General features: G+C 41.3%; 12 non-coding genes across 12 annotated transcripts; all 12 read right to left on the reverse strand.

Moving 5' to 3' along the window:
• Positions 1 to 14,262: 14,262 nt before the first annotated feature.
• On the reverse strand, positions 14,263 to 14,399 carry LOC115566560 (U4 spliceosomal RNA). The gene has a single exon (XR_003981045.1). It is a non-coding gene; the product is annotated as a U4 spliceosomal RNA (small nuclear RNA).
• A 392-nt stretch (positions 14,400 to 14,791) lies between these two features.
• LOC115566536 (U4 spliceosomal RNA) lies at positions 14,792 to 14,932 on the reverse strand. The gene has a single exon (XR_003981022.1). It is a non-coding gene; the product is annotated as a U4 spliceosomal RNA (small nuclear RNA).
• Positions 14,933 to 15,324: 392 nt separating this feature from the next.
• Positions 15,325 to 15,465, reverse strand: LOC115566537 (U4 spliceosomal RNA). The gene has a single exon (XR_003981023.1). It is a non-coding gene; the product is annotated as a U4 spliceosomal RNA (small nuclear RNA).
• Positions 15,466 to 15,857: 392 nt separating this feature from the next.
• On the reverse strand, positions 15,858 to 15,998 carry LOC115566538 (U4 spliceosomal RNA). Its single transcript, XR_003981024.1, has one exon. It is a non-coding gene; the product is annotated as a U4 spliceosomal RNA (small nuclear RNA).
• A 392-nt stretch (positions 15,999 to 16,390) lies between these two features.
• On the reverse strand, positions 16,391 to 16,531 carry LOC115566539 (U4 spliceosomal RNA). Its single transcript, XR_003981025.1, has one exon. It is a non-coding gene; the product is annotated as a U4 spliceosomal RNA (small nuclear RNA).
• A 392-nt stretch (positions 16,532 to 16,923) lies between these two features.
• Positions 16,924 to 17,064, reverse strand: LOC115566540 (U4 spliceosomal RNA). The gene has a single exon (XR_003981026.1). It is a non-coding gene; the product is annotated as a U4 spliceosomal RNA (small nuclear RNA).
• A 392-nt stretch (positions 17,065 to 17,456) lies between these two features.
• LOC115566541 (U4 spliceosomal RNA) lies at positions 17,457 to 17,597 on the reverse strand. The gene has a single exon (XR_003981027.1). It is a non-coding gene; the product is annotated as a U4 spliceosomal RNA (small nuclear RNA).
• Positions 17,598 to 17,989: 392 nt separating this feature from the next.
• LOC115566542 (U4 spliceosomal RNA) lies at positions 17,990 to 18,130 on the reverse strand. The gene has a single exon (XR_003981028.1). It is a non-coding gene; the product is annotated as a U4 spliceosomal RNA (small nuclear RNA).
• A 392-nt stretch (positions 18,131 to 18,522) lies between these two features.
• On the reverse strand, positions 18,523 to 18,663 carry LOC115566544 (U4 spliceosomal RNA). The gene has a single exon (XR_003981030.1). It is a non-coding gene; the product is annotated as a U4 spliceosomal RNA (small nuclear RNA).
• A 392-nt stretch (positions 18,664 to 19,055) lies between these two features.
• Positions 19,056 to 19,196, reverse strand: LOC115566545 (U4 spliceosomal RNA). Its single transcript, XR_003981031.1, has one exon. It is a non-coding gene; the product is annotated as a U4 spliceosomal RNA (small nuclear RNA).
• A 392-nt stretch (positions 19,197 to 19,588) lies between these two features.
• LOC115566546 (U4 spliceosomal RNA) lies at positions 19,589 to 19,729 on the reverse strand. The gene has a single exon (XR_003981032.1). It is a non-coding gene; the product is annotated as a U4 spliceosomal RNA (small nuclear RNA).
• A 392-nt stretch (positions 19,730 to 20,121) lies between these two features.
• Positions 20,122 to 20,262, reverse strand: LOC115566553 (U4 spliceosomal RNA). Its single transcript, XR_003981039.1, has one exon. It is a non-coding gene; the product is annotated as a U4 spliceosomal RNA (small nuclear RNA).
• Between the last annotated feature and the right edge of the window lie 151 nt (positions 20,263 to 20,413).

The following is a 20,413-nucleotide window of genomic DNA, read 5'->3' on the forward strand; positions in this document are numbered from 1 at the left end:
ACATTTCATTATGGTAGTCATCTTGAACATTTTCCCGGCCTGTCAATGTGTCAAATATTTGCCAAATGTTTGCAGATAAGTTCACATTTTTACATGTCGCCTCATGTTCTCTCCCTCAGTCTCATTGTTGTCTTCATTTTGCCAATTTACACAAAAAAATGAATATCATTAAGGTTGTGTTCGCAATCATATGTTCCTTGGACTGGACTAAAGAAAGAAATAATATATCGTCGCTGTCGGGCGGAATTCTCCTATCTCCAAAACCACTATTTTAAAAAAATGGCATATTTTTTGAGTTATTAAACATTACATTGTTAAAGTTGGTATTCTAACTTATATTGCTATCATATACTGTTATGTACCAACATTAACACAACATTTCACCCAAATCATGTTTAATCGGAGATACGAGGTTTATGATTTTGGAGCAGGGAGATAGGAGGTTACGCTGTCATTGATAAGAATGGTACGGACACAGGCGGCGCTGCTGCCAGCGGTGTTCATCACAGTCTGCCATCCGTTGAGCCTTTTGACAAGAGACAAGGCTTTAAGAGCTAATCAAAGCTAATGATTGTAGTTACATACATATTGGTAAACTCTATTTTAAACGTTTAAGAGTATCTCATTCATGCACGTTTGTGTGTGTATTTTGAAGTTGGTGAAAATGAAGAGGACTCTGATGCAGAGAGTTTGTGCCCAGATGCTGAGGAAGACGCCCCTCCAAGGAAAAGCTACTCAAATGTATCTTACCTAACTATTTTCATTTGTTATTGTCTAAAAAACAGACAGTTAACCAAAGTACACAGTAGAGGGCTGTTTTTTTTTTACATGTACAGTGCCAAGAGAGGCGTAGTCTAGAAGTCAGGAGTCAGTAAAACAATAATAAAAACAATAATTTAATGGTGATACCCAAAACATTAAAACATTAAAACTTCAATGCACATGTATAATAAGCCTAGTAATAATACACCTACTAATAGTAACAGCAGTAGATATTTAAAATACATCAATAACTGATATCATAGTTTTATACACATACAATCATAGTTGAGCTTGCTTTACTAAGCCCATTACTGAGTGTAAGAGCAGATTTATGTTAATTGTTGTGTGTATTGTCTGATTGTGATTGGCGGGTCATCCTACATAGTGTAGGAACCTTTGGGGGCTCGTCAGGTGTTTCCAACCGGAACAGGAAAAACAGTTTTTGACCGCTACGCTACGCTACGCTGCAATGTGCAGTATGCTCCGTGTGGATGTGTGATTTAAAGCATGAGACGTAAAATAAATGGACTTGTTTGCATCTTAACAGGACTCTCATTCATCCCTCACGGTAAAGTAAAAGCGCGTCAATTAGGTTTCCTGTTGAAATGCCTCAGTGGCTTAAAGCATTGGCTTAGCTTCTACACTGAGTGTATTGTGTTTGTGAGTAGGGTGAGCACTTGTCTGTGTGTCTGTGTGCATGTATCTGTGAGGCTCTGTGTGTGTTGATGACTTTCTTCCAGGTGTTTCTCTCAGTCTTTTCCTTGGAGGGGCGTCTTCCTCAGCATCTGGGCACAAACTCTCTGCATCAGAGTCCTCTTCATTTTCACCAACTTCAAAATACACACACAAACGTGCATGAATGAGATACGTCATATGTGTAATTAATAAAGAAACTATTCTAAATTAAAATACAGACACTTTTAGGAAAAGTCATTTAACAGCCTATTGCATTTTTTCATTCGGCAAAGTTGCACATATACATTTGAAAATGGTCAAAATGACCGTCTTGGCCGTTCTAGTGTTTTGCCCCATGAAAATCACGTGAGCTATCTCACCAAACATGATGACAAAACTAATGCACAGTGGCTAACTAACGGCAACGGCAGGCAGTGTTTGTGCTTAGATTCATCATCCTCATCAGAAACAAAACCATGGAAGATTTTAATCAACAAGTTAGCTACCGTCAGCAGCTAGACCTAGCATAAAGAAAAATATAGCACCCTCAGAAACGATACATTACACCTTACCATTACTTCAAGATCGAGATAAAACTGTTTGGCATATAAGTGATACACATACTTGAATCATGAATAACCAGTGTTTTGCGGACATTTACCTTAAAGGACGTGTTGCTCGACGAGGATTTCCTGATCGTTGTGACTTTCCATCTTGAGAAAATAAGACATAATGCCGAGCGGCTCCGCAGAGTGGTAGAACAGTAGAAGAAGAGGTGGGTGGAGTTACGAGGCTTCTCCGACAGTTAAAGTGTCCAATGGAGTTACGAGATTTGCTCTCATGCTTTTTTCAACACTTTAGATTGGTTAATAATTTATAAAAATAATAGACCCATGTGGGAATGACCAATAGTGTCGATTTGTGAAAAAAAAAGAAATTGGCCAAATTTGGACATAGGAGGTTTCCGTTATACTATTTCAAATCGCCAATATCATCTCCACACCTGTGTGTTTGAGTATAGAGGAAAGGGCTTACTCACCTGCCCAAAACTAAAGCTGTAACAATCAAATTTGTTGTAACAACTTATGTATATCACTGCCAATTCATAATTAATTTGGAAACATTAGAATGTTGTTTTGTTGTGAAACCTCCTGTCGAATGAATGTATTGAATTGCACTGAACAGTCCTTGCATTGTTTCCTGCTCTCTAAATCGACTAATCCAACCAATAAGTGTCCCAGTAGATGGCAGACTAACCTGTCAAAAGAGTTACTCAAGATGAACCCCTGTTTACTCGGGTTGGAGCAGCTTATTTTGGACCATTTGAACTTAAGAGCAGGAGGAGTGTAGTGAAGAGGTATGGCATAATCTATATCTACCTGGCCATACGTGCAATTCACATTGAAGTGGCACCTTCACTGGACACTGACTCCTTCATTAATGCACTTAGAGACTTCATAGCAAGGCGGTCAAGTCCTTGAACTATGCTCTGATAATGGACCAAACTCTGGGGAGCAGAGCGTGAACTGAGAATTTAATATAACAAGTTTGCGGAAAGTTCTGATCTTCACTTTGAATGTTCAAAACTTGGATGAAGAAGGTCCTCACACTGTTCTTTGTGAAGTGGAATCCATCATTAACAGCTGGCCAACTACCAAAGCATCCACAGATGACCTGGAAAAACACCAAACTACTTGCTGCTGTCGAAAACAGTACTATCTTTACAACCAGGACACTGTCAGGAGGCTGATGTGTATGCTTGACAGCGATGGAAGCAGGTACAATACATCTCGTACTTATTCTGGAATAGATGGGTTAAAGAATATTAACCTCAACTGCAGGAGCGTCAGAGATGGTCTGGAGTGAAGCGGAAAGATCAGGTCAGTTATGTGATGCTGAAGCAGCTAGGTGGAGGAGCATGCCTTAAGTTGCTGTGTAGTTTCTGGGCTTTCCTCCTCAAAGGTGTCGGCATGTAGTTTGATGATAAAATAATTCTGCAGAGGCAAGGTTGGGTGGAATGATAGAGCAATCTTTATTGAAACAGAATCTAGGGCCCTGCGTCTGGATCAGAAGCGGACGCGTTCTGATATTATCAAATCTCTAGAAAAAGCAACGCCAAAATGCTTCTCCCTCTGCTCGATCAGAACTCCTATCAGCCTTTGATCTAAGGAGATCTACCAAGTGCCACCCTCCTGTTCTTCCTGTGAGGGCCTTTTTTAGCGTCCCTTCTCAGGTACACCCACTTCTTCTGATTGGTCCCCTTGCCAAATTATCCAATAGACTAAAAGAGGAGTTTGACCTGTGTTAGGCATCTCTCACTATTTGGCATGCAGGTCACACTTAGCTAAGCACGTCTGTTACCTTTGGCCCCTCGCAGCTGGAAGCCAACCCCTGGACCTTCACTCACACAATGAAAATCAATTAGTCATGATTGAATCCAAACTAAGTAGATCAGTCATGATTGAATCTAACCTAAGTAGGTCAGAATGTGTTGTCCTCCAGATACCTCAGCTGTACCTGTACAACAGAGTTGCATGGAGCGCATGGAAAGAATCAGTAGCGATCCCAATAAGAAAACCTGTTAATGATCCATCTTAACATACAAGTTACAGGCCTATAGCACCAGCATCTAGAATGTGCAAAATAATGGAAAGGATGGTAACAAATAGATCATACAATCTGGAGAAGAGAGAAATGCTGGCAAATTGCCAAAGAAGGTTTAGAAAAGGCAGGAACACCATGGACTCTGTGATAAAGCTAGAGAATAAAGTAAGGAAGGCCCAGGTAAACAAGGAAGCAGTAATTGCGGTATTTTTTTATATAGAGAAAGCGTATGATGTGATGTGGAGGGAAGAATTGTTAATCAAACTGCACAAGATGAGTGAGGGTGGAAGAATGTTTAACTGGATGAAGGATTTTTTGAAGGAAGGAAGATCCAAGTAAGGATTGGGGCAGAGCTATCAGGGCAGTACACAGCTGACAATGGAAGACCTCAGGGCAGTATAAGTAGTCCACTGCTCTACATAATCATGATTAATGACCTTTTTTTGGAAAGATAGCAGCAGATATTGGCAGTTCACTGTTTGCGGATGATGGGGCCCTGTGGAAGATAGAAAGGAACATAAAATATGCTACTGGGGAAGTTCAAGGAATAGTTGATGAGGTGGTGAAATGGGGCTATGATCGGGGATGTAGGTTCTACGTGGAAAAAACCCAGAGGGTCTGTTTCACTAGGAAAAGAATTAAGGAAGGGAAGAAGCTGACGATGTATGGAAAAGAATTAGAAAGGGTTGGATCATTTACATTTTTAGGAGTCATTTTTGATTCATGGTTAACCTGGAGATCATGTTAGGAAAATAGAGGAGATTAATTAATGTGATGAGATATATGGCTGGTAGGGATTGGGAAGCAAGTTGCTCTGTGCTGAAAAGACTACGTGGTGTTGATTAGATCTGTGTTGGACTATGGCAGCATAGTATACGGATCAGCAGCCAAATCTTTGCTGATGAAGTTGGATGTTATTTTTGGCGCAGGCATTGAGAATGTTTCATGGAGCTTTTAAACTTCACCAGTGCCTGCCCTAAAGGTAGAAGTGGGAGAAATGCTGCTAGATTTAAGAAGGAAGTTGTTGATGGCAAACTACTGGGTTAATCTAAAGGGACATGATCGTACGATGATCGTCATCCTGCAAAGGAGGTGTTGCAGGAATGCTGAGAGAATGGGAAGTATAGGAGGGATAGTTTTGGCCGAGTAGGGAATAAAATAGAGAGTTTGGAGTGGCTGAGCTGAAGATGAGTCCCACGGTAATATATCCTGTGGTGGCACCATGGAAATTAGAGTGGCCAGTAGTAGATTGGTATTTGCTGGATCTAAAGAGGAGAGGTAAAGGCAGAGGGGATTTGGTAGAGGCATTCAGATATTGCATAAATAAAGGGTATAGTGATTTCACTCTAGTATACACAGATGGGGCAAAGGATCCTGAGACAGGAGTCACAGGCTATGAAGTAGCAGTACCAGATAAGAGAATTGAAATTAATAGCAGACATACATCAATTTAGGATTGTATAGAGTGGAAATGGTGGCAGTGCTGGTGGCAGCAAAAGATGTAGAACAAACAAGACGTGGGGAAGTACTGATTTGCTCAGATTCAGCCTCATTAAGTTTAAGTTTAAAATCTTTCCACTCAAACAGCATGGTATCATCATAATGTATGAAATCTTGCAGTCATTTACAAGGATCACAGGGAGGTCATGTTAATTTTTTTTGGGTGCCAGCACATGTAGGGGTGAGGGGGGATGAACTGGCAAACTGGCATGAAAGAAAGCAAGTATAGAAATACAGATGAGTATAAGTAAATCAGACACTAAGGGTATAATTTATCATATACAAAATAGAGTAAAAACAGATAGAATAAGTAGTAGGAAAGTATACTGACAAGGTTTTCCCCCCTTTTAGCCCCTGGAAAACATGGTAGGTATGGTAAGTACAAAATAAGATACAATTATAATACCCACTGAACAAATAAACTTAATTAAACTTCACAAACTTGTGTGTTCAAACCAAAATGATGTGATAGTTACCTAAATAAAATGCAGAACATTTTTACATCTGCAAATTAAATGCTGTTAGTATGGTTAAACAAAACAACAAGCATGGTTAATTAATCTCTATATGGATGAATGGATGGAACTGGGACAAAAGGGGGAAGACCTAAACCACTAAACCACTGTCACGAGCCAATTTATTGTTAATTTGTGGTTATGTTATCTGTTTGGCCCTAGAAGGGAAACTACCAGTCAAACATTTGGACACACCTTCTCATTTGATTTTTTCTTTATTTATATTATTTTCCACATTGTAGATCATTACTGAAGACATCCAAACTAATACTTGAATTATGTAGCAAACAAAAAACGTGTTAAACCAGAATATGATTTATATTTCATATTCTTCAAAGTAGCCACCTTTTGCTTTGAAAACAGCTTTGCACACTTCTGACATTCTCTCAATCAGATTCATGAGGTAGTCACCTGGAATGGTTTTCAGTGAATAGGTGTGCCTTTTCAAGAGTTTATTTGTGAAATTTATTGCCTTCTTAATGTTTTTGAGACCATCAGTTTTGTTGTGCAGAGCTTTGGTTGGTACACAGTACGGCAAAGTATGGCAAGAAACACTCCACAGCAGAGGATAAATCCATTAGAGCTACCAGACTCAAACACAGTAAATTAACAGCACCTCAGATTAGAGCCAACATAAATTCAGGTTTACGTGAGTTCAAGTAGCAGACAAGTCTCAACATCAACTGTTCAGAGGAAACTGCATGAATCAGGCCTTCATTGTTGAAATTCTGCAAAGAAGCCACTACTGAGGAAGAACCAGAAGAAAAGTACTTGGGAACTTTGGTCTGATGTGTGAGATTTTTGGTTCCACCTGCTGTGTCTTTGTGGAATGCAGAAAAGGTGAACGGATGGTTTCTACATATGTGGTTCCCACCGTGAAACATAGAGGAGGAGGTGTGATGGTGTTGGGGTGCTTTGCTGATGACACTGTTGGTGACTTATGTAAAATTCAAGGCACATTTTACCAGCATGGCGACCACTGCATTCTGCAGCGACATGCCTCCCCATCTGGATTGCACTCAGTGGGACCGTCATTTGTTTTTCAACAAGACAGTGACCCCAAACACACCTCGAGGCTTTGTAATAGCTATCTGACCAAGAAGGAGAGTGGTGGAGTGTTGCGTCAGATGACCTGAACTTGTGGATGACCTTTCACAATCACCCAACTTAAACGTAACTGAGATGGTTTCAGATGAGGTTGACTGCAGAGTGAAGGAAAAGCAGTCAACAAGTGCTCAGCACCTCTGGAAACTCCTTCAAGACTGTTGGAAAATCATTCCAGGTGACTACCTCATGAAGCTGACTGAAGGAATGTCAAAAGGGTTCAAAGCTGTCATCAAAGCAAAAGGTGGCTACTTTTAAGAATATAAAACATATTCAGGTTTGTTTAACATTTTCTTGTTAACTGCATAATTCCATATGTGTTCATTCATAGTTTTGGTGCCTTCAGTATTGATTTGCATTGTAAAAAATAATGTTGGGACCGACCACATGGTTCTGACATCAGAGCCTGGTAAGCAAAGGAGAGTGCACCATCCCTAATGTCGAGTAGGTGGCGCCTGCTTGTTACAATTCCCTCAGGTTTGACAACTCCCATCTCCTATTGTCTAAGATCAAACCTGAATGCATCGGCAGCTCCGCAGTGACCAGATGCAAGGAGAAGATAAGAGCAGCTGCGTGCTAGTTTCAGCCAGTCCCATAGAAACATGTTGCTGGAAGCATCAGCTTTCGTCTGTGCAACTGTTACTCAAAGGGAGCACACAAACGTTTGGATATTACCCACCTAGGCCGCAGTCTTTCATCTCAATAGCTAAGCCGAAACTGCTCTGTGTTTACCAAACACGCTCCAGATCAAGAGAAGAGCTTTGCAACCTTTCATATCCCTGCAGAAGGAAGATTTCCCCTCAGAAAACGTCTGCTTGCCCGTTTTCTATGCCCATGTCCACTCACTGTTTGAACAGCCACAGGACGCTGCAACGCCTTTAATCGAATCCAAGGAAGCAAGCTGGTTTAAAGAAAACACGCACTACAAGTGAGGCTTAATTAGTGTCTGGGCAGATACTCCACTCTATGGAGAAAAAGTGTTAGCTTAGCCACCTTGTGAGCGTACCATAAGCCGTATTCCTATCAAGGATCAGCCAAATTTGATTGGATCCAGAGTTTTCTGTGGTTACTTTGGATATATGTTTTGTGATAGTTACTGGTTTTGATGGTCAGTGCTCAGATTCATTTACTTCACTGTTCCTTTAATTGTAAATATTTTACAAATATTTACATTTAAAGTGAACCCTTCTTTTGAGTCTGCCGATCACCGATCACAGCGTCAAATCCATAAATTATTCTATATTGTTGTCTTGTATAACTTTCATATATTTAATTAATGATTCTTCTTACACAACATTGACATTGTATTATTAAGTATAAAAATTAGGAGATGAGAAAGTATCATGAATTGACCACCGTTTTATTGCAGGCTGAGGCAATGTGCAATATTTCACACTCTAGAGACTCTTAGAGACAACTTGGACTCAGCTTACATAGAGTAACTGTAGCTTACTAGTGGGAATGCATGCAGTCAGGAAGGGAATTTTGTCATTTTAGGGGCAAGTCCATTTGGCCTTCACTTTTTTTTTCAGGGGCACCAAGGCCACATGACAGGGCACAAAGGCCACTGGGTAAAATGTGTTGATTTACCTTTCAGACTGATACCATAACATCCTAATTTATAATTTTAAAACATTTCTTTATACCAAAATCAAGTTAAAGTTACAATAGAAAGTAGTTTTTGTTAAGTAGGGTTAGGGTGAGGTGATTTTTGTGACACCTCACTGAATATTAGTGTTATTGAATATTTCTCCCAATAGAAATTCCCCAAAATTATGGCAAAGCACATTTTTTCCAAACAAAAACTTGTAGAATACCCAGCAGGAGACCACTGATGTGTGGAGTGATTTTGGTGACACTACACTCTGAATAATAGTGAAGTTATTGAATTTTTTGTAGTTTCTCTTTTCGGTGTCGCACTTTGTAGACGGTCCCTGCGCCCTCGTCTCACAGCTGGCTGACCATACAGACCAGAGTTAATGTCCAGACGCTCGTTTTGATTAACATACAGTTGTAGTTCGTTGTCGACCTTACTATGGCGGAAAAGAGCCGTCGTTTTCGTTTTAACAAGGTTTCACTTGTGAGTTATTGATCCGGGAAGTTCGAATCTGTGAATATATTTCAAACTTTACCGGACTAAATCCTACCACATAAGTCAGTTACGTATCATGTCAAACCGGCTGCGCTCGCTCGCTGTGCTGTAAGTTTCGTTCTTCTGTTTTGAGGCGCTGCTGCTGTTTGAGAGGCTTTCACGTGAGATCATCGTGATGATGAGACTCCACCTGCACGAACCGCGGACTCACTGAAGTTACTGTGAGTGACTACTGTGCACTCGGGTGGCTGTAATTCAGGGCAAGCCCGCTACGCTGACCGGGCCAGGGGCACAGAGGCCACTGTGGCCGTAAGATGAGTTTTTTTTCACGGGGCATCAAGGCCAAAGTGCGGGGCAACGGCGGCCATGAAATTCCCGCCCTGCATGCAGTTAATGCACTGTCTTTATACTTAAACGTCATTTGATGGCCTGATGTGATCTATTTTGAGAACTCCGATCAAAACCGATAGGGGCATTATCGGCCGATTGCGATCGGTTGCCGATTGATCGGTGCATACCTTTAACCCTTGCATACAGCCTGAAATCTTTATCCAGGTCTTCCTTGAAACAGGGTACAAATGTCAGGAGGGCAGGTTTTAAATCAAGGTTACAGAGAGTAAATATCAGTACAGTTCTGCTTTAGGGCGGATTTTCATTTCATAGCCTCGGTGGCCCTGAGAGCTCAGCTGGAACCTAGTTAGCACCCCTGCAGCAGCCACAGAGTTGCAACTGGCTCCCCTGAGACACAAAATGTAGTTAACACACCATTTCTGTGGAAAACTCTATTTTGTGGCTCAGAAGTTACAGATGTTGTTCCCTTTAACTCCAAGTCAATGCATCATGGATACTGATAGCCCTACAACAGCTCTTACGCAATGTTAGCTGTTTGAGTTCATGAATCTACAGAAATTAGCTTTATACAGTGCCTTACAAAAGTATTCACCCCCCTTGAACTTTTCCACATTTTGTTACATTTTAACCACAAATGTAAATGTATTTCAATGGGATTTTATGTGATAGACCAATACAAAGTGGTGCATAATTGTGAAGTGGAAGGAAAATGATACATGGTTTTGAGTTTTTTTTTTTTACAAATAAAAAACAGAAAAGTGTGGTGTGCAAAAGTATTCGTCCCCTTGAGTCAATACTTTATAGAACCACCTTTCGTTGCAATGACAGCTGCAAGTCTTTTGGGGTAAGTCTCTACCAGCGATGCACATAAAGAGACTGAAATATTTGCCCATTCTTCCTTGCAAAATAGCTCAAACTTAGTCCGATTGGTAGGAGAGTGTCTGTGAACAGCAATTTTCAAGTCTTGCCAGAGTTTCTCAATTGGATTTAGGTCTGGACTTTAACTGGGCCATTCTAACACATGAATATGCTCAACTCAGACCGGCTTCCCTGTCCCTGCTGAAGAAATGCATCCCCACACCATGGTGCTGCCACCACCATGTTTCATGGTGTGTTCAGGGTGATGTGCAGTGTTAGTTTTCTGCCACACATAGTGTTTTGCATTTAGGCCAAAAACATCAATTTTGGTCTCATCTGACCAGAGCACCTTCCTCAATGTTTGTTGTGTATGGGCATAGAATACTGCCATGAATCGCGCGTGCGCATTGAGACTTGCGCGCAATAAAACATCAGCGCGCACAAATCAAACATCCGCGAGCACATTTTTTTCCCCGAGCGCTTTTCCAAGCACTGGCATATGGGAGGCCGTTTAGGGTGAAAACATTGAAATATGTGCACATACACACTGAAATACATGCACATACACACTGAAAACGTGCACACACACATTGACAATGTGCACACATTGAAATACTTGCACATACATTGACATGATGTGCACACACGCACTGAAAATTTCCACACCCTACCACCTTCTCACACAGCGGGATATAGGCTACTACACACACACACACACACAAGTAGCCTATATCCCGGTGTGTGAGAGGGTGGTAGGGTGTGGAAATTTTCAGTGCGTGTGTGCACATCATGTCAATGTTTTCACCCTAAACGGCCTCCCATACTGGCAAGCTATTTTTTATCCTGCATCTCTGCCCCCTGGAGCAATATTGTGGCCTGCGAGGAGAAAAACAGCTCGAGCGTGCGCAGAGTCCGCTCACAATACTTTCCCCTGCTCATGTGCGCGCAGATTGCTCGCGCGCGCAACTCTCCTCTCCTCGCTCGGGAAAACTTTCACTCTGCTCGCGCGCGAGTAATTTTTTTAATGGCCGTTTTTGTCAGTAAGGGGGCGGGCCTTGGGGGCATGCCAATCACCATTGTATCCCCGAATAATTGGTTGAGCGTATTCACCAATCGGATAGCAGGGTACGGCAACACCACTAGGACAAACGGGACAAACCACACAGCCCTGAATGCCTGAATGACAAGTATTGCGATTTGGTGTCCTGACTTGAATGTTTGCAAAATGTCACACAGAGCAATGAACTTCAGTATGTTTGTCTGAGTGCTGTCTTTTCTTTCCTCCATCGTTGACGTTAATCTGATAAAATGCTGATCTTTTTTTTTAACTTGGACCCTGTTGCACACAGACATTTTTTATTTTGGTAAAACTGTATTGTTCATATTCTCCATCTAGGCTACTTCTTTCTCCCTGAAAATTATAAACGTAATATTAAAAAATAATAATAATAATAAAAATAAACGTGATAATAATAATAATAAAGATAGAAGGCCTGTAGTTAATAATAGGCGTCAGCAACTATCGATATGAGAGCAGCACATAAGCCTATGTCCAGATGCAAATGTGTGTCAATATAGTAGGCTATTTCTCTATATGGGAGAGGCTTTTATTTCATTCCAAACAAATCTTATGCTCAGCAAAGATGGAAAAATATAATATAATCAACTCATTATTACTGTTTAAAAGAGTTATAGAGAGAAAGAGCCGGATCTGGAGCACACATTCATTTAAGTTTACTAGCGATTAAACTTATAAATATGGAAACTCGCGCGCGTGCGATTTATGGCAGTATTCTATGCCCATAGTTGTGCCCCCCACATGGCTTGTGGCAACCTGCATGGCTTTGTTTCAGCAATGGCTCTCTTCTTGCCACTCTTCCATAAAGGCCCGATTTGTGGAGTGCATGACAAATAGTTGTCCTATGGACAGATTCTCCCACCTGAGCTGTGGATCTCTGCAGCTCCTCCAGAGTTATCATGGGCCCCTTGGCTGCTTCTCTGATCAATGCTCTCCTTGCCCGGCCTGTCAGTTTAGGTGGACGGCCATGTCTTGGTAGGTTTGCAGTTGCGCCATTCTCTTCCCATTTTTAGGTGATGGATTGAACAGTGCTCTGTGAGATGTTCAAAGCTTGGGATATTTTTTCATATCCTAACCACGCTTTAAACTTCTCCACAACTTTATCCCTGACCTGTCTGGTGTGTTCCTTGGGCTTCATGATGCTGTTTTGTTCACTAATATTCTCTGACAAACCTCTGAGGCTTTCACAGAACAGCTGTATTTACACTGAGATTAGATTACACACAGGTGGACTCCATTTACTTATTAGGCTTCTAACTTCTAGCTTCTGACTTCTAAAGGCAACTGGCTGCACTGGATTTTATTTAAGGGTATCAGAGTAAAGGGGGTGAATACTTTTGCACACCACACTTTTCTGTTTTTTATTTGTAAAAACAAATTAAAACCATGTATCATTTTCCTTCCACTTCACAATTATGCACAACTTTGTGTTGGTCTATCACTTAAAATCCCGATAAAATACGTTTACATTTGTGGTTAAAACGTGACAAAATGTGAAAAGTTCAAGGGGGGTGAATACTTTTGCAAGGCACTGTAGCGTCAAAGTCACAGCACAGTTAAAAATTCAGTTTTTCTGATGGACATGTACTGTAACAGTTTTTGCTCCTCACTACAGAAGTCTGGAAGTATTATTAGAATGCAGAACACAGCCTATTGTGATAAAACTGACTCCAAGTACAAGATTATGTTCCCAAGAGTTTCTGCTACTCTTGGACCAAATGGAAATCTAATGTTTTAGGGTCTGCAATGAGACATCCATTAGAAGGACCACTTCTAACAGATTTATTTTTACTCTTTTGACTGATCTGTTATGTATTTTTGCCATGAGCAATGATATGAATGTAATAAACTGCACACAATGAAGCACGATGAAACTGGTAACTTTTGTCACTTTTGAGTTTGGGTTTTAAGAGCCATAACAGTGCAGTGTGGGCTTAGAATATTTTATCTACTGAAAAATCCCCCACTCCTCAAGTTGTTTATAGATTCAAATGTAATTCTTTAACTTCTCAAATGCTACTGGACCACCACTGAGCACAACTTAGTAATAGCCCTTTAAACAATATAGGTATAAGGTATTTTGGAAGATCAACATAAATTGCCACAACTGTCTATAGCCTCCTGACTACCAGGACAAAAAATATTGTTCAATCACATTTTTTTTTAATTCCCCAATCTTTGTAAGGTAATTAGAATGCTGAAAACATTTTCTTTGAAAAAAAAAGCTTTTATTTTTGCGATATCATATGTCCATTTTACGACCCTCTAGTAACAGTCCACTACAGTGGACATTGAAATGCCATACATGTGAAACTGAACCTTGATGGCAACCGAGGTGCTTCTGAGAATGACTCCCTTTCTTTTCATTTGAAAAAACAGAACAAAGTGGAGGAAATAACTACAAATGTCCACTACAGAGGACATTTTTAAACACTTAAATACGATGCTAAAAAACAGTTACAAAATTCAGACAATGTTTTAATGTGTTGGTAAGAGACTTATATGAAATATGCCAACAACATTTCAAGCCAAAATTTGCTCAATAAAAAGTATTATGTGCTTACTTTTCCTCTTCCCATAAAATGTGCTTGCACTTAAAGGTACCAAAGCCCCACCCCTTCACATTTGGTATCATTTAAAAACCCTGAATCTCCTCTGTAGATGGCAAAAGGAGTTAATTTAGTAGTATGAAGTGGGTGGGAGATAGTCAGGTTTAGAAATGTCCTCCACAGAGGACAAATTTGAACTACTGGTAGTCAGGAGGCTACTTCAAGTAGTATTAATGGGTTAAGTTTTCAACCAGCAATAATCACGTCTCAGTAGAACTTCATAGACTATGAAATTGCCTCTGCAAAAGGATACTGTTGGACCCAATGTGTTTTAAGTGGGCCTTGTCCAACACTCACATCAAGCGTGGTACTTTCTCAACCTTGCTGTATGTACATCACTATCCAGGCGGGAAAATGCTCTTGTCGCAAATGATTGGCTCATTTAGAAGAGGCCCCGCCTTTTACATACAAAGGCAATCACAGCTGGAAGGGAAATCTAAAATTGTTTGGCTAAAATTCTTTCTCAGAAAACCACGCGTAGACGGGACAAATAGTGATTTGCTGACATGATCAAGACTTCCTAGTTGCAAAATGTTTCACCTCATCCTGACCAGCTGAGTCAGGAAATGGTTCTGTTTTGAGTGGACAAACTCGGAAGGCGCAACTTTGGCAAAGCTGCATTATCATTGTACAAAGTGTAAGGTCTCTTGAGAGACCAACAAAAATTGCCACAGCTGACTATATTTCAAGTCATCCAGGCGGGGTATTGGGTTAAGTTTTCAACCAGCAATAATCACGTCTCAGTAGATCTTCATAGACTATGAAATTGCCTCTGCAAAAGGATACTGTTGGACCCAATGTGTTTTAAGTGGGCCTTGTCCAACACTCACATCAAGCGTGGTACTTTCTCAACCTTGCTGTATGTACATCACTATCCAGGCGGGAAAATGCTCTTGTCGCAAATGATTGGCTCATTTAGAAGAGGCCCCGCCTTTTACATACAAAGGCAATCACAGCTGGAAGGGAAATCTAAAATTGTTTGGCTAAAATTCTTTCTCAGAAAACCACGCGTAGACGGGACAAATAGTGATTTGCTGACATGATCAAGACTTCCTAGTTGCAAAATGTTTCACCTCATCCTGACCAGCTGAGTCAGGAAATGGTTCTGTTTTGAGTGGACAAACTCGGAAGGCGCAACTTTGGCAAAGCTGCATTATCATTGTACAAAGTGTAAGGTCTCTTGAGAGACCAACAAAAATTGCCACAGCTGACTATATTTCAAGTCATCCAGGCGGGGTATTGGGTTAAGTTTTCAACCAGCAATAATCACGTCTCAGTAGATCTTCATAGACTATGAAATTGCCTCTGCAAAAGGATACTGTTGGACCCAATGTGTTTTAAGTGGGCCTTGTCCAACACTCACATCAAGCGTGGTACTTTCTCAACCTTGCTGTATGTACATCACTATCCAGGCGGGAAAATGCTCTTGTCGCAAATGATTGGCTCATTTAGAAGAGGCCCCGCCTTTTACATGCAAAGGCAATCACAGCTGGAAGGGAAATCTAAAATTGTTTGGCTAAAATTCTTTCTCAGAAAACCACGCGTAGACGGGACAAATAGTGATTTGCTGACATGATCAAGACTTCCTAGTTGCAAAATGTTTCACCTCATCCTGACCAGCTGAGTCAGGAAATGGTTCTGTTTTGAGTGGACAAACACGGAAGGCGCAACTTTGGCAAAGCTGCATTATCATTGTACAAAGTGTAAGGTCTCTTGAGAGACCAACAAAAATTGCCACAGCTGACTATATTTCAAGTCATCCAGGCGGGGTATTGGGTTAAGTTTTCAACCAGCAATAATCACGTCTCAGTAGATCTTCATAGACTATGAAATTGCCTCTGCAAAAGGATACTGTTGGACCCAATGTGTTTTAAGTGGGCCTTGTCCAACACTCACATCAAGCGTGGTACTTTCTCAACCTTGCTGTATGTACATCACTATCCAGGCGGGAAAATGCTCTTGTCGCAAATGATTGGCTCATTTAGAAGAGGCCCCGCCTTTTACATACAAAGGCAATCACAGCTGGAAGGGAAATCTAAAATTGTTTGGCTAAAATTCTTTCTCAGAAAACCACGCGTAGACGGGACAAATAGTGATTTGCTGACATGATCAAGACTTCCTAGTTGCAAAATGTTTCACCTCATCCTGACCAGCTGAGTCAGGAAATGGTTCTGTTTTGAGTGGACAAACTCGGAAGGCGCAACTTTGGCAAAGCTGCATTATCATTGTACAAAGTGTAAGGTCTCTTGAGAGACCAACAAAAATTGCCACAGCTGACTATATTTCAAGTCATCCAGGCGGGGTATTGGGTTAAGTTTTCAACCAGCAATAATCACGTCTCAGTAGATCTTCATAGACTATGAAATTGCCTCTGCAAAAGGATACTGTTGGACCCAATGTGTTTTAAGTGGGCCTTGTCCAACACTCACATCAAGCGTGGTACTTTCTCAACCTTGCTGTATGTACATCACTATCCAGGCGGGAAAATGCTCTTGTCGCAAATGATTGTCTCATTTAGAAGAGGCCCCGCCTTTTACATGCAAAGGCAATCACAGCTGGAAGGGAAATCTAAAATTGTTTGGCTAAAATTCTTTCTCAGAAAACCACGCGTAGACGGGACAAATAGTGATTTGCTGACATGATCAAGACTTCCTAGTTGCAAAATGTTTCACCTCATCCTGACCAGCTGAGTCAGGAAATGGTTCTGTTTTGAGTGGACAAACTCGGAAGGCGCAACTTTGGCAAAGCTGCATTATCATTGTACAAAGTGTAAGGTCTCTTGAGAGACCAACAAAAATTGCCACAGCTGACTATATTTCAAGTCATCCAGGCGGGGTATTGGGTTAAGTTTTCAACCAGCAATAATCACGTCTCAGTAGATCTTCATAGACTATGAAATTGCCTCTGCAAAAGGATACTGTTGGACCCAATGTGTTTTAAGTGGGCCTTGTCCAACACTCACATCAAGCGTGGTACTTTCTCAACCTTGCTGTATGTACATCACTATCCAGGCGGGAAAATGCTCTTGTCGCAAATGATTGGCTCATTTAGAAGAGGCCCCGCCTTTTACATGCAAAGGCAATCACAGCTGGAAGGGAAATCTAAAATTGTTTGGCTAAAATTCTTTCTCAGAAAACCACGCGTAGACGGGACAAATAGTGATTTGCTGACATGATCAAGACTTCCTAGTTGCAAAATGTTTCACCTCATCCTGACCAGCTGAGTCAGGAAATGGTTCTGTTTTGAGTGGACAAACTCGGAAGGCGCAACTTTGGCAAAGCTGCATTATCATTGTACAAAGTGTAAGGTCTCTTGAGAGACCAACAAAAATTGCCACAGCTGACTATATTTCAAGTCATCCAGGCGGGGTATTGGGTTAAGTTTTCAACCAGCAATAATCACGTCTCAGTAGATCTTCATAGACTATGAAATTGCCTCTGCAAAAGGATACTGTTGGACCCAATGTGTTTTAAGTGGGCCTTGTCCAACACTCACATCAAGCGTGGTACTTTCTCAACCTTGCTGTATGTACATCACTATCCAGGCGGGAAAATGCTCTTGTCGCAAGTGATTGGCTCATTTAGAAGAGGCCCCGCCTTTTACATGCAAAGGCAATCACAGCTGGAAGGGAAATCTAAAATTGTTTGGCTAAAATTCTTTCTCAGAAAACCACGCGTAGACGGGACAAATAGTGATTTGCTGACATGATCAAGACTTCCTAGTTGCAAAATGTTTCACCTCATCCTGACCAGCTGAGTCAGGAAATGGTTCTGTTTTGAGTGGACAAACTCGGAAGGCGCAACTTTGGCAAAGCTGCATTATCATTGTACAAAGTGTAAGGTCTCTTGAGAGACCAACAAAAATTGCCACAGCTGACTATATTTCAAGTCATCCAGGCGGGGTATTGGGTTAAGTTTTCAACCAGCAATAATCACGTCTCAGTAGATCTTCATAGACTATGAAATTGCCTCTGCAAAAGGATACTGTTGGACCCAATGTGTTTTAAGTGGGCCTTGTCCAACACTCACATCAAGCGTGGTACTTTCTCAACCTTGCTGTATGTACATCACTATCCAGGCGGGAAAATGCTCTTGTCGCAAGTGATTGGCTCATTTAGAAGAGGCCCCGCCTTTTACATGCAAAGGCAATCACAGCTGGAAGGGAAATCTAAAATTGTTTGGCTAAAATTCTTTCTCAGAAAACCACGCGTAGACGGGACAAATAGTGATTTGCTGACATGATCAAGACTTCCTAGTTGCAAAATGTTTCACCTCATCCTGACCAGCTGAGTCAGGAAATGGTTCTGTTTTGAGTGGACAAACTCGGAAGGCGCAACTTTGGCAAAGCTGCATTATCATTGTACAAAGTGTAAGGTCTCTTGAGAGACCAACAAAAATTGCCACAGCTGACTATATTTCAAGTCATCCAGGCGGGGTATTGGGTTAAGTTTTCAACCAGCAATAATCACGTCTCAGTAGATCTTCATAGACTATGAAATTGCCTCTGCAAAAGGATACTGTTGGACCCAATGTGTTTTAAGTGGGCCTTGTCCAACACTCACATCAAGCGTGGTACTTTCTCAACCTTGCTGTATGTACATCACTATCCAGGCGGGAAAATGCTCTTGTCGCAAGTGATTGGCTCATTTAGAAGAGGCCCCGCCTTTTACATGCAAAGGCAATCACAGCTGGAAGGGAAATCTAAAATTGTTTGGCTAAAATTCTTTCTCAGAAAACCACGCGTAGACGGGACAAATAGTGATTTGCTGACATGATCAAGACTTCCTAGTTGCAAAATGTTTCACCTCATCCTGACCAGCTGAGTCAGGAAATGGTTCTGTTTTGAGTGGACAAACTCGGAAGGCGCAACTTTGGCAAAGCTGCATTATCATTGTACAAAGTGTAAGGTCTCTTGAGAGACCAACAAAAATTGCCACAGCTGACTATATTTCAAGTCATCCAGGCGGGGTATTGGGTTAAGTTTTCAACCAGCAATAATCACGTCTCAGTAGATCTTCATAGACTATGAAATTGCCTCTGCAAAAGGATACTGTTGGACCCAATGTGTTTTAAGTGGGCCTTGTCCAACACTCACATCAAGCGTGGTACTTTCTCAACCTTGCTGTATGTACATCACTATCCAGGCGGGAAAATGCTCTTGTCGCAAATGATTGGCTCATTTAGAAGAGGCCCCGCCTTTTACATACAAAGGCAATCACAGCTGGAAGGGAAATCTAAAATTGTTTGGCTAAAATTCTTTCTCAGAAAACCACGCGTAGACGGGACAAATAGTGATTTGCTGACATGATCAAGACTTCCTAGTTGCAAAATGTTTCACCTCATCCTGACCAGCTGAGTCAGGAAATGGTTCTGTTTTGAGTGGACAAACTCGGAAGGCGCAACTTTGGCAAAGCTGCATTATCATTGTACAAAGTGTAAGGTCTCTTGAGAGACCAACAAAAATTGCCACAGCTGACTATATTTCAAGTCATCCAGGCGGGGTATTGGGTTAAGTTTTCAACCAGCAATAATCACGTCTCAGTAGATCTTCATAGACTATGAAATTGCCTCTGCAAAAGGATACTGTTGGACCCAATGTGTTTTAAGTGGGCCTTGTCCAACACTCACATCAAGCGTGGTACTTTCTCAACCTTGCTGTATGTACATCACTATCCAGGTGGGAAAATGCTCTTGTCGCAAGTGATTGGCTCATTTAGAAGAGGCCCCGCCTTTTACATGCAAAGGCAATCACAGCTGGAAGGGAAATCTAAAATTGTTTGGCTAAAATTCTTTCTCAGAAAACCACGCGTAGACGGGACAAATAGTGATTTGCTGACATGATCAAGACTTCCTAGTTGCAAAATGTTTCACCTCATCCTGACCAGCTGAGTCAGGAAATGGTTCTGTTTTGAGTGGACAAACTCGGAAGGCGCAACTTTGGCAAAGCTGCATTATCATTGTACAAAGTGTAAGGTCTCTTGAGAGACCAACAAAAATTGCCACAGCTGACTATATTTCAAGTCATCCAGGCGGGGTATTGGGTTAAGTTTTCAACCAGCAATAATCACGTCTCAGTAGAACTTCATAGACTATGAAATTGCCTCTGCAAAAGGATACTGTTGGACCCAATGTGTTTTAAGTGGGCCTTGTCCAACACTCACATCAAGCGTGGTACTTTCTCAACCTTGCTGTATGTACATCACTATCCAGGCGGGAAAATGCTCTTGTCGCAAATGATTGGCTCATTTAGAAGAGGCCCGCCTTTT

Source organism: Sparus aurata, chromosome 16, assembly GCF_900880675.1.
Source record: "Sparus aurata chromosome 16, fSpaAur1.1, whole genome shotgun sequence".
NCBI lineage: Eukaryota > Metazoa > Chordata > Actinopteri > Spariformes > Sparidae > Sparus > Sparus aurata.